Here is a 12,537-nt window from a genome sequence, read left to right as displayed (position 1 = left end):
CCGGCCTCGGGCGGCTCCCGCCAGTGGCCACCGTCTCCAGAGCAACCGGGCGGGCGGGCGGGGCGCGGGGTCGGGGCGGAGTGTGCCGGGGGCGGGTGTGGGGGGCGCCTGCGCGCCAGGGCGGCGGTGGGCGTGGCCGGGCCCAGCGGGCTGGGGCGCCTGCGCTTTGGTCCCGGCACGGCGGGCGTCGGAGAGCGGTCTAGGGCGGCGCGGGAGGCCTAGCGCTTGCCCACCCCCACCCCCACCCCCACCGCCACCCCGGGCGCCGGCCGGGCGCCCCGACAGGAGGGGGTGGGGCGGAGGCAGCGGATGGAGCGAGAGGGGGCTTAGGTCCCACAGGGCTGTCGGACGCGGCTCTCCCCGCTGGCAGGTGTCGGCACTTTTGTTTCCCTCCGCGGTGAGGACCGCCTTCTCCTGCCCCTCAGCTGACCTGGGCCGGTCCAACGAACCTGAGCGCAGGTGTTGCACCTGGGCTGAGGCTCAGGTCCCAGCTGGCACGGGGCCTGTCCAGAGACATGCAGAGGCCTGTCTCCTGAGCATGCACGCACCCAGTGCCAGGCTCAGCCGCAGCCAAAGTGACAGAAGAAGAGGCATGTGTAGAGAGGCCCCCCTGCAACCGGCTCCCCCCTCCCCGTGCAAGAGCACGGATTCCCAAGTAGGGCCCACTGGCAGGGCACTGAGGCCCGGAGCCACCTGCCATCAGCAGCGTAGTCCTGGGTGTCCCCCGCAGCCCTTCAGGAGCACCGGGGCCTGGGGCCTGATCCACTAGGCAGCTGCGCCTCGGCGAGAAGGGCTCTCTGCTTCGGTTCGGAAATCTTGACAGTATCCCTGCGGCATTGCCCGCTATGGTAGCTTGGAACGGCAATCAATAGGAAAATCACCTGGTGGCGTGGCGTGCTCTGGCAGAGCGAAATGTGCTTAAGGTGATGGGTTCTCACTTTTTTTTCCCCCTCCCCAAAAACGGACGGTTACGACTCGAGGCAATGCCCAAACAACCCACACGTCCGCTTTGGACGGTCACGATGGCCGCTTAGAATGTACCCGGTCCATGGAACACCTGACCTGTCAGCCCACTTGACCGCAGTGCCTGCCTCAAGTGAGCAGAAATGATTTCCACGCAAGTGTCTCACCACCCAATAGGTAAGCAGTTTCGTTGTGCGTCCCCCGGCCCCAGAGCCGAGAGAAATGCTCTCGTTCGTTCGTAGGGTCCCAGAAAGGAGGGCGAGAGGAGAAAGGGCAGGCTGATTGCTCAGAGTCGTCGGGGTGCTCTGGGGCCCCCTCTCGCCCCAGAAAAGAAAACGCAGAGAAAGAGAGGTCATTGACAAGGGAGAGGGAAGACTCCGGGCCTGTCCTCTCCGGGAGACAGGTGTCTGGAGGCCTGGCCGGGAGCCCGGGCCGAGGCCCGCAGGCCACCGGTGGGAAAGGCCCGGGTTGCCCTGACAAAAGGTGGAGGTGACGGCGATGGGAGACAGCCTGTCTGTGACCATTGCCGTGGAGAGACCTGCAGGGCACCGCCGGCCGGCCCTAGGTAGGCCCCCGCTGGAGGAGGCCTCGGGGACTTTGGTTGGCGAGGAAACCCCCTCTTGGGGGGGGGGGGAGGGGGGGGCCTGGCAGGCCGGCCCGGCCCAGACCCTCGGCCTGGGCCAGGTGAGCTATGGCATGGAGAGGGGGCTCTCCCAGCAGCCCCAGATCTGCCCCAGGGCTCCCTTCCCCCACAGCCCCTTCTGCAAGGGGCCCCTGCCCCTCCCCCTGCCTTAGAACTCAGCCCTCTGGCCTCCAGCGAGCGTGAGGAAGGAACTATTCCTATCCAACAGTGGCCCCTAGCGGTGGAAGTTTTGGCTCAGACTTTGGGCAACGGAGCCGCTCTTCGTGTTCCTGGAGCTTCTTCAGGCCCTTGGCTTTTCACCAGACAGACGGGAGGGAACAACTGTCCAGGACAGCGTAGCAGAGCTTCTCTCCTAGCCCAGTCCCCACCCAGCAGGCTCCACCCACGTCCGGCGACCCCTTCCGTCGCGTCCCCGTGGCCTCCTGGTGGCACTCGGTGTAAACATTTTGGAACCCCGCTTCCCCCAGCGCTGGAGGTTTTCCTGCCAGTGGACGCGCTCCCCGAAGGGCGTTGGGTGGGTTTCGGCCGGATGCCTATTGGCCGCATCTGTCCCGGCACTGGCACTGGGGACAAACTCCCGAGGGGGGCGGAAGAACGCGCCCCGCCCCCATCCATCACAACCGTCTTCCCACTCCCGGCCTCGGGCGGCTCCCGCCAGTGGCCACCGTCCTCCAGAGCAACCGGGCGGGCGGGCGGGGCGGGGTCGGGGCGAGTGTGCCGGGGGCGGGGTGTGGGGGGCGCCTGCGCGCCAGGGCGGGCGGTGGGCGTGGCCGGCCCAGCGGGCTGGGGCGCCTGCGCTTTGGTCCCGGCACGGCGGGCGTCGGAGAGCGGTCTAGGGCGGCGCGGGGAGGCCTAGCGCTTGCCCACCCCCTCCCCCACCCCCACCGCCACCCCGGGCGCCGGCCGGGCGCCCCGACAGGAGGGGGTGGGGCGGAGGCAGCGGATGGAGCGAGAGGGGGCTTAGATCCCACAGGGCTGTCGGACGCGGCTCTCCCGCTGGCAGGTGTCGGCACTTTTGTTTCCCTCCGCGGTGAGGACCGCCTTCTCCTGCCCCTCAGCTGACCTGGGCCGGTCCAACGAACCTGAGCGCAGGTGTTGCACCTGGGCTGAGGCTCAGGTCCCAGCTGGCACGGGGCCTGTCCAGAGACATGCAGAGGCCTGTCTCCTGAGCATGCACGCACCCAGTGCCAGGCTCAGCCGCAGCCAAAGTGACAGAAGAAGAGGCATGTGTAGAGAGGCCCCCCTGCAACCGGCTCCCCCCTCCCCCGTGCAAGAGCACGGATTCCCAAGTAGGGCCCACTGGCAGGGCACTGAGGCCCGGAGCCACCTGCCATCAGCAGCGTAGTCCTGGGTGTCCCCGCAGCCCTCAGGAGCACCGGGGCCTGGGGCCTGATCCACTAGGCAGCTGCGCCTCGGCGAGAAGGGGCTCTCTGCTTCGGTTCGGAAATCTTTGACAGTATCCCTGCGGCATTGCCCGCTATGGTAGCTTGGAACGGCAATCAATAGGAAAATCACCTGGTGGCGTGGCGTGCTCTGGCAGAGCGAAATGTGCTTAAGGTGATGGGTTCTCACTTTTTTTTCCCCCTCCCCAAAAACGGACGGTTACGACTCGAGGCAATGCCCAAACAACCCACACGTCCGCTTTGGACGGTCACGATGGCCGCTTAGAATGTACCCGGTCCATGGAACACCTGGACCTGTCAGCCCACTTGACCGCAGTGCCTGCCTCAAGTGAGCAGAAATGATTTCCACGCAAGTGTCTCACCACCCAATAGGTAAGCAGTTTCGTTGTGCGTCCCCCGGCCCCAGAGCCGAGAGAAATGCTCTCGTTCGTTCGTAGGGTCCCAGAAAGGAGGGCGAGAGGAGACAAGGGCAGGCTGATTGCTCAGAGTCGTCGGGGTGCTCTGGGGCCCCTCTCGCCCCAGAAAAGAAACGCAGAGAAAGAGAGGTCATTGACAAGGGAGGAGGGAAGACTCCGGGCCTGTCCTCTCCGGGAGACAGGTGTCTGGAGGCCTGGCCGGGAGCCCGGGCCGAGGCCCGCAGGCCCACCGGTGGGAAAGGCCCGGGTTGCCCTGACAAAAGGTGGAGGTGACGGCGATGGGAGACAGCCTGTCTGTGACCATTGCCGTGGGAGAGACCTGCAGGGCACCGCCGGCCGCGCCCTAGGTAGGCCCCCGCTGGAGGAGGCCTCGGGGACTTTGGTTGGCGAGGAAACCCCCTCTTGGGGGGGGGGGAGGGAGGGGGGCCTGGCAGGCCCGGCCCGGCCCAGACCCTCGGCCTGGGCCAGGGTGAGCTATGGCATGGAGAGGGGGCTCTCCCCAGCAGCCCCAGATCTGCCCCAGGGCTCCCTTCCCCCACAGCCCCTTCTGCAAGGGGCCCTGACCCTCCCCCTGCCTTAGAACTCAGCCCTCTGGCCTCCAGCGAGCGTGAGGAAGGAACTATTCCTATCCAACAGTGGCCCCTAGCGGTGGAAGTTTTGGCTCAGACTTTGGGCAACGGAGCCGCTCTCTTGTTCCTGGAGCTTCTTCAGGCCCTTGGGTTTTCACCAGACAGACGGGAGGGAACAACTGTCCAGGAACAGCGTAGCAGAGCTTCTCTCCTAGCCCAAGTCCCCCACCCAGCAGGCTCCACCCACGTCGGCGACCCCTTTCCGTCGCGTCCCCGTGGCCTCCTGGTGGCACTCGGTGTAAACATTTTGGAACCCCGCCTTCCCCCAGCGCTGGAGGTTTTCCTGCCAGTGGACCGCGCTCCCCGAAGGGCATTGGGTGGGTTTCGGCCGGATGCCCTATTGGCCGCATCTGTCCCGGCACTGGCACTGGGGGACAACTCCCGAGGGGGGCGGGAAAACGCGCCCCGCCCCCATCCATCACAACCGTCTTCCCACTCCCGCCTCGGGCGGCTCCCGCCAGTGGCCACCGTCTCCAGAGCAACCGGGCGGGCGGGCGGGGCGGGGTCGGGGCGAGTGTGCCGGGGGCGGCGTGTGGGGGGCGCCTGCGCGCCAGGGCGGCGGTGGGCGTGGCCGGCCCAGCGGGCTGGGGCGCCTGCGCTTTGGTCCCGGCACGGCGGGCGTCGGTAGAGCGGTCTAGGACGGCGCGGGAGGCCTAGCGCTTGCCCACGCCCCACCCCCACCCCCACCGCCACCCCGGGCGCCGGCCGGGCGCCCCGACAGGAGGGGGTGGGGCGGAGGCAGCGGATGGAGCGAGAGGGGGCTTAGATCCCACAGGGCTGTCGGACGCGGCTCTCCCGCTGCAGGTGTCGGCACTTTTGTTTCCCTCCGCGGTGAGGGACCGCCTTCTCCCTGCCCCTCAGCTGACCTGGGCCGGTCCAACGAACCTGAGCGCAGGTGTTGCACCTGGGCTGAGGCTCAGGTCCCAGCTGGCACGGGGCCTGTCCAGAGACATGCAGAGGCCTGTCTCCTGAGCATGCACGGCACCCAGTGCCAGGCTCAGCCGCAGCCAAAGTGACAGAAGAAGAGGCATGTGTAGAGAGGCCCCCCTGCAACCGGCTCCCCCCTCCCCGTGCAAGAGCACGGATTCCCAAGTAGGGCCCACTGGCAGGGCACTGAGGCCCGGAGCCCACCTGCCATCAGCAGCGTAGTCCTGGGTGTCCCCGCAGCCCTCAGGAGCACCGGGGCCTGGGGCCTGATCCACTAGGCAGCTGCGCCTCGGCGAGAGAGGGCTCTCTGCTTCGGTTCGGAAATCTTGACAGTATCCCTGCGGCATTGCCCGCTATGGTAGCTTGGAACGGCAATCAATAGGAAAATCACCTGGTGGCGTGGCGTGCTCTGGCAGAGCGAAATGTGCTTAAGGTGATGGGTTCTCACTTTTTTTTCCCCCTCACCCAAAAAACGGACGGTTACGACTCGAGGCAATGCCCAAACAACCCACACGTCCGCTTTGGACGGTCACGATGGCCGCTTAGAATGTACCCCGGTCCATGGAACAGCCTGGACCTGTCAGCCCACTTGACCGCAGTGCCTGCCTCAAGTGAGCAGAAATGATTTCCACGCAAGTGTCTCACCACCCAATAGGTAAGCAGTTTCGTTGTGCGTCCCCCGGCCCCAGAGCCGAGAGAAATGCATCTCGTTCGTTCGCTAGGGTCCCAGAAAGTGAGGGCGAGAGGAGAAAGGGCAGGCTGATTGCTCAGAGTCGTCGGGGTGCTCTGGGGCCCCTCTCGCCCCAGAAAAGAAACGCAGAGAAAGAGAGGTCATTGACAAGGGAGAGGGAAGACTCCGGGCCTGTCCTCTCCGGGAGACAGGTGTCTGGAGGCCTGGCCGGGAGCCCGGGCCGAGAGGCCCGCAGGCCACCGGTGGGAAAGGCCCGGGTTGCCCTGACACAAAAGGTGGAGAGGTGACGGCGATGGGAGACAGCCTGTCTGTGACCATTGCCGTGGGAGAGACCTGCAGGGCACCGCCGGCCGGCGGCCTAGGTAGGCCCCCGCTGGAGGAGGCCTCGGGGACTTTGGTTGGCGAGAGATCCCCCCTCTTGGGGGGGGGGGGAGGGGGGGCCTGGCAGGCCGGCCCGGCCCAGACCCTCGGCCTGGGCCAGGTGAGCTATGGCATGGAGAGGGGTCTCTCCCAGCAGCCCCAGATCTGCCCCAGGAGCTCCCTTCCCTCCCACAGCCCCTTTCGTGCAAGGGGCCCCTGCCCCTCCCCCTGCCTTTAGAACTCAGCCCTCTGGCCTCCAGGCGAGCGTGAGGAAGGAACTATTCCTATCCAACAGTGGGCCCCTAGCGGTGGAAGTTTTGGCTCAGACTTTGGGCAACGGAGCCGCTCTCTTGTTCCTGGAGCTTCTTGAGGCCCTTGGCTTTTCACCAGACAGACGGGAGGGAACAAACTGTCCAGGACAGCGTAGCAGAGCTTCTCTCCTAGCCCAGTCCCCACCCAGCAGGCTCCACCCACGTCGGCGACCCCTTCCGTCGCGTCCCCGTGGCCTCCTGGTGGCACTCTGGTGTAAACATTTTGGAACTCCCGCTTCCCCCAGCGCTGGGAGGTTTTCCTGCCAGTGGACGGCGCTCGCCCGAAGGGCATTGGGTGGGTTTCGGCCGGATGCCTGATTGGCCCGCATTCTGTCCCGGCACTGGCACTGGGGACAACTCCCGAGGGGGGGCGGAAAACGGCGCCCCGCCCCCATTCCCATCAACTAACCGTCTTCCCACTCCCGGCCCTCGGGCGGCTCCCCTCAGTGGCCCACCGTCTCCAGAGCAAACCGGGCGGGCGGGCGGGCGGGGGTCGGTGGCGAGGTGTGCCGCGGGGGGCGGGTGTGCGGGGGGCGCCTGCGCGCCAGGGCGGCGGTGGGCGTGGCCGGCCCAGCGGGCTGGGGCGCCTGCGCTTTGGTCCCGGCACGGCGGGCGTCGGAGAGCGGTCTAGGGCGGCCGCGGGAGGCCTAGCGCTTGCCCACGCCCCACCCCCACCCCCACCGCCACCCCCGGGCGCCGGCCGGGCGCCCCGACAGGAGGGGGGTGGGGCGGAGGCAGCGGATGGAGCGAGAGGGGGCGTAGATCGCAACAGGGCTGTCGGACGCGGCTCTCCTCGCTGGCAGGTGTCGGCACTTTTGTTTCTCCCTCCGCGGTGAGGACCGCCTTCTCCTGCCCCTTCAGCTGACCTGGGCCGGTCCAAACGAACCTGAGCGCAGGTGTTGCACCTGGTGCTGAGGCTCAGGTCCCAGCTGGCACGGGGCCTGTCCAGAGAGGACATGCAGAGCCTGTCTCCTGAGCATGCACGCACCCAGTGCCAGGCTCAGCCGCAGCAAAGTGACAGAAGAAGAGGCCATGTGTAGAGAGGCCCCCCTGCAACCGGCTCCCCCCTCCCCGTGCAAGAGCACGGATTCCCAAGTAGGGCCCACTGGCAGGGCACTGAGGCCCGGAGCCACCTGCCATCAGCAGCGTAGTCCTGGGTGTCCCCCGCAGCCCTCAGGAGCACCGGGGGCCTGGGGCCTGATCCACTAGGCAGCTGCGCCTCGGCGAGAAGGGCTGCTCTGCTTCGGTTCGGAAAATCTTGACAGTATCCTGCGGCATTGCCCGCTATGGTAGCTTGGAACGGGCAATCAATAGGAAAATCACCTGGTGGCGTGGCGTGCTCTGGCAGAGCGAAATGTGCTTAAGGTGATGGGTTCTTCACTTTTTTTTCCCCCTCCCCAAAAACGGACGGTTACGACTCGAGGCAATGCCCAACCAACCCACACCGTCCGCTTTGGACGGTCCACGATGGCCGCTTAGAATGTAGACCCGGTCCATGGAACACATGGACCTGTCAGCCCACTTGACCGCAGTGCCTGCCTCAAGTGAGCAGAAATGATTTTCCTACGCAAGTGTCTCACCACCCAATAGGTAAGCAGTTTCGTTGTGCGTCCCCCGGCCCCAGAGCCGAGAGAAATGCTCTCGTTCGTGTCGTAGGGTCCCAGAAAGGAGGGCGAGAGGAGAAAGGGCAGGCTGATTGCTCCAGAGTCGTCGGGGTGCTCTGGGGCCCCTCTCGCCCCAGAAAGAGAAACGCAGAGAGAAGAGAGGTCATTGACAAGGGAGAGGGAAGACTCCGGCCCTGTCCTCTCCGGGAGGACAAGGTGTCTGGAGGCCTGGCCGGGAGCCCGGGCCGAGGCCCGCAGGCCACCGGTGGAAAGGCCCGGGTTGCCCTGACAAGAAGGTTGGAGGTGACGGCGATGGGAGACAGCCTGTCTGTGACCATTGCCGTGGGAGAGAGACCTGCAGGGCACCGCCGGCCGGCCCTAGGTAGGCGCCCCGCTGGAGGAGGCCTCGGGGACTTTGGGTTGGCGAGGAAACCCCCCTCTTGGGGAGGGGGGAGGGGGGCCTGGCAGGCCGGCCCGGCCCAGACCCTCGGCCTGGGCCAGGTGAGCTATGGCATGGAGAGGGGGCTCTCCCAGCAGCCCCAGATCTGCCCCAGGGCTCCCTTCCCCCACAGCCCCTTCTGCAAGGGGCCCTGCCCCTCCCCCCTGCCTTAGAACTCAGCCCTCTGGCCTCCAGCGAGAGCGTGAGGAAGGAACTATTCCTATCCAACAGTGGCCCCTAGCGGTGGAAAGTTTTGGCTCAGACTTTGGGCAACGGAGCCGCTCTCTTGTTCCTGGAGCTTCTTCAGGCCCTTGGCTTTTCACCAGACAGACGGAGGGAACAACTGTGCCAGGACAGCGTAGCAGAGCTTCGTCTCCTCTAGCCCAGTCCCCACCCAGCAGGCTCCACCCACGTCGGTCGACCCCTTCCGTCGCGTCCCCGTTGGCCTCCTGGTGGCACTCGGTGTAAAGCATTTTGGAAACCCCGCTTCCCCCGCAGCGCTGGAGGTTTTCCTGCCAGTGGACGCGCTCCCCGAAGGGCATTGGGTGGGTTTCGGGCCGGCATGCCTAGTTGGCCGCATCTGTCCCGGCACTGGCACCTGGGGGACAAACTCTCCGAGGGGGCGGAAAAACGCGCCCCGCCCCCATCCATCACAACCGTCTTCCCCACTCCCGGCCTCGGGCGGCTCCCGCCAGTGGCCACCGTCTCCAGAGCAAACCGGGCGGGCGGGCGGGGGCGGGGTCGGGGCGAGTGTGCCGGGGGCGGGTGTGGGGGGCGCCTGCGCGCCAGGGCGGCGGTGGGCGTGGCCGGCCCAGCGGGCTGGGGCGCCTGCGCTTTGGTCCCGGCACGGCGGGCGTCGGAGAGCGGTCTATGGGCGGCGCGCGGGAGGCCTAGGCGCTTGCCCAACCCCCACCCCCACCCCCCACCGCCCACCCCGGGCGCCCGGCCGGGCGCCCCGACAGGGAGGGGGTGGGGCGGAGGCAGCGGATGGAGCGAGAGGGGGCTTAGGTCCCCTCAGGGCTGGAGTCGGACGCGGCTCTCCCGCTGGCAGGTGTCGGCACTTTTGTTTGCCCTCCTGCGGTGAGGACCGCCCTTCTCCTGCCCCTCAGCTGACCTGGGCCGGTCCAACGAACCTGAGCGCAGGTGTTGCACCTGGGCTGAGCTCAAGGTCCCCAGCTGGCACGGGGCCTGTCCAGAGAAAGCATGCAGAGGCCCTGTCTCCTGAGCATGCACGCACCCCAGTGCCAGGCTCAGCCGCAGCCAAAGTGACAGAAGAAGACGGGCATGTGTAGAGAGGCCCCCCCTGCAAACCGGCTCCCCCCCTCCCCGTGCAAGAGCACGGATTCACCCAAGTAGGGCCCACTGGCAGGGCACTGAGGCCCGGAGCCACCTGCCATCAGCAGCGTAGTCCTGGGTGTCCCCGCAGCCTCAGGAGCACCGGGGCCTGGGGCCTGATCCACTAGGCAGCTGCGCCTCGGCGAGAAGGGCTCTCTGCTTCGGTTCGGAAATCTTGACAGTATCCCTGCGGCATTGCCCGCTATGGTAGCTTGGAACGGCAATCAATAGGAAAATCACCTGGTGGCGTGGCGTGCCTCTGGCAGAGCGAAATGTGCTTAAGGTGATGGGTTCTCACTTTTTTTTCCCCCTCCCCAAAAACGGACGGTTACGACTCGAGGCAATGCCCAAACAACCCACACGTCCGCTTTGGACGGTCACGATGGCCGCTTAGAATGTACCCGGTCCATGGAACACCTGGACCTGTCAGCCCACTTGACCGCAGTGCCTGCCCTCAAGTGAGCAGAAATGATTTCACACGCAAGTGTCTCACCACCCAATAGGTAAGCAGTTTCGTTGTGCGTCCCCCGGCCCCCAGAGCCGAGAGAAATGCTCTCGTTCGTTCTGTAGAGTGTCCCAGAAAGGGAGGGCGAGAGGAGAAAGGGCAGGGCTGATTGCTCAGAGTCGTCGGGGTGCTCTGGGGCCCCTCTCGCCCCAGAGAAAAGAAACGCAGAGAAAGAGAGGTCATTGACAAGGGAGAGGGAAGACTCCGGGCCTGTCCTCCTCCGGGAGACAGGTGTCTGGAGGCCTGGCCCGGGAGCCCGGGCCCGAGGCCCGCAGGCCCACCGGTGGAAAGGCCCGGGTTGCCCTGACAAAAGGTGGAGGTGACGGCGATGGGAGACAGCCATGTCTGTGACCATTGCCGTGGGAGAGACCTGCAGGGCAGCCGCCCGGCCCGGCCCTAGGTAGGGCCCCCGCTGGAGGAGGCCTCGGGGACTTTGGTTGGCGAGGAAACCCCCTTCTTGGGGGGGGGGGAGGGGGGGCCTGGCAGGCCGGCCCGGCCCCAGACCCTCGGCCTGGGCCAGGTGAGCTATGGCATGGAGAGGGGGCTCTCCCAGCAGCCCCAGATCTGCCCCAGGGGGGCTCCCTTCCCCCACAGCCCCTTCTGCCAAGGGGCCCTGCCCCTACCCCCTGCCTTAGAACTCAGCCCTCTGGCCCTCCAGCGAGCGTGAGGAAGGAACTATTCCTATCCAACAGTGGCCCCTAGCGGTTGGAAGTTTTGGCTCAGAACTTTGGGCAACGGAGCCGGCTCTCTGTTCCTGGAGCTTCTTCAGGCCTTGGGTTTTCACCAGACAGACGGGAGGGAACAACTGTCCAGGACAGCGTAGCAGAGCTCTCTCCTAGCCCAGTCCCCACCCAGCAGGCTCCACCCACGTCGCGCGACCCCTTCCGTCGCGTCCCCGTGGGCCTCCTGGTGGCACTCGGTGTAAACATTTTTGGAACCCCGCTTCCCCCCAGCGCTGGAGGTTTTCCTGCCAGTGGACGCGCTCCACCGAAGGGGCGTTGGGTGGGTTTCGGCCGGATGCCTATTGGCCGCATCTGTCCCCGGCACTGGCACTGGGGACAACTCCCGAGGGGGGCGGAAAACGCGCCCCGCCCCCATCCATCACAACCGTCTTCCCACTCCCGGCCTCGGGCGGCTCCCGCCAGTGGCCACCGTCTCCAGAGCAACCGGGCGGGCGGCGGGGCGGGGGGTCGGGGCGAGTGTGCCGGGGGCGGGTGGTGGGGGGCCGCCTGCGCGCCAGGGCGGCCGGTGGGGCGTGGCCGGCCCAGCGGGCTGGGGCGCCTGCGCTTTGGTCCCGGCACGGCGGGCGTCGGAGAGCGGTCTAGGGCGGCGCGGGAGGCCTAGCGCTTGCCCACCCCCACCCCCACCCCCACCGCCACCCCGGGCGCCGGGCCGGGCGCCCCGACAGGAGGGGGTGGGGCGGAGGCAGCGGATTGGAGCGAGAGGGGGCTTAGATCCCACAGGGCTGTCCGGACGCGGCTCTCCCGCTGGCAGGTGTCGGCACTTTTGTTTCCCTCCGCGGTGAGGACCGCCTTCTCCTGCCCCTCAGCTGACCTGGGCCGGTCCAACGAACCTGAGCGCAGGTGTTGCGACCTGGGCTGAGGCTCAGGTCCAGCTGGCACGGGGCCTGTCCAGAGACATGCAGAGGCCTGTCTCCTGAGCATGCACAGCACCCAGGTGCCAGGCTCAGCCGCAGCCAAAGTGACAGAAGAAGAGAGGCATGTGTAGAGAAGGCCCCCCTGCAACCGGCTCCCCCCTCCCCGTGCAAGAGCCACGGATTCCCAAGTAGGGCCCTCACTGGCAGGGCACTGAGGCCCGGAGCCACCTGCCCATCAAGCAGCGTAGTCCTGGGTGTCCCCTGCAGCCCTCAGGAGCACCGGGGCCTGGGGCCTGATCCACTGAGGCAGCTGCGCCTCGGCGAGAAGGGGCTCTCTGCTTCGGTTCGGAAATCTTGACAGTATCCTGCGGCATTGCCCGCTATGGTAGCTTGGAACGGCAATCAATAGGAAAATCACCTGGTGGCGTGGCGTGCTCTGGCAGAGCGAATGTGCTTAAGGTGATGGGTGTCTCACTTTTTTTCTTCCCCCTCCCCAAAAACGGACGGTTACGACCTCGAGGCGAATGCCCAAAACAACCCACACGTCGCTTTGGGACGGTCACGATGGCCGCTTAGAATGTACCCGGTCCATGGAACACCTGGACCCTGTCAGCCCACTTGACCGCAGTAGCCTAGCCTCAAGTGAGCAGAAATGATTTCCACGCAAGTGTCTCACCACCCAATAGGTAAGCAGTTTCGTTGTGCGTCCCCCGG

The sequence above is a fragment of the Dasypus novemcinctus genome, chromosome 29 (genome assembly GCF_030445035.2).
Source record: "Dasypus novemcinctus isolate mDasNov1 chromosome 29, mDasNov1.1.hap2, whole genome shotgun sequence".
NCBI classification, from domain to species: domain Eukaryota; kingdom Metazoa; phylum Chordata; class Mammalia; order Cingulata; family Dasypodidae; genus Dasypus; species Dasypus novemcinctus.
This window is presented reverse-complemented; position numbering follows the sequence as displayed.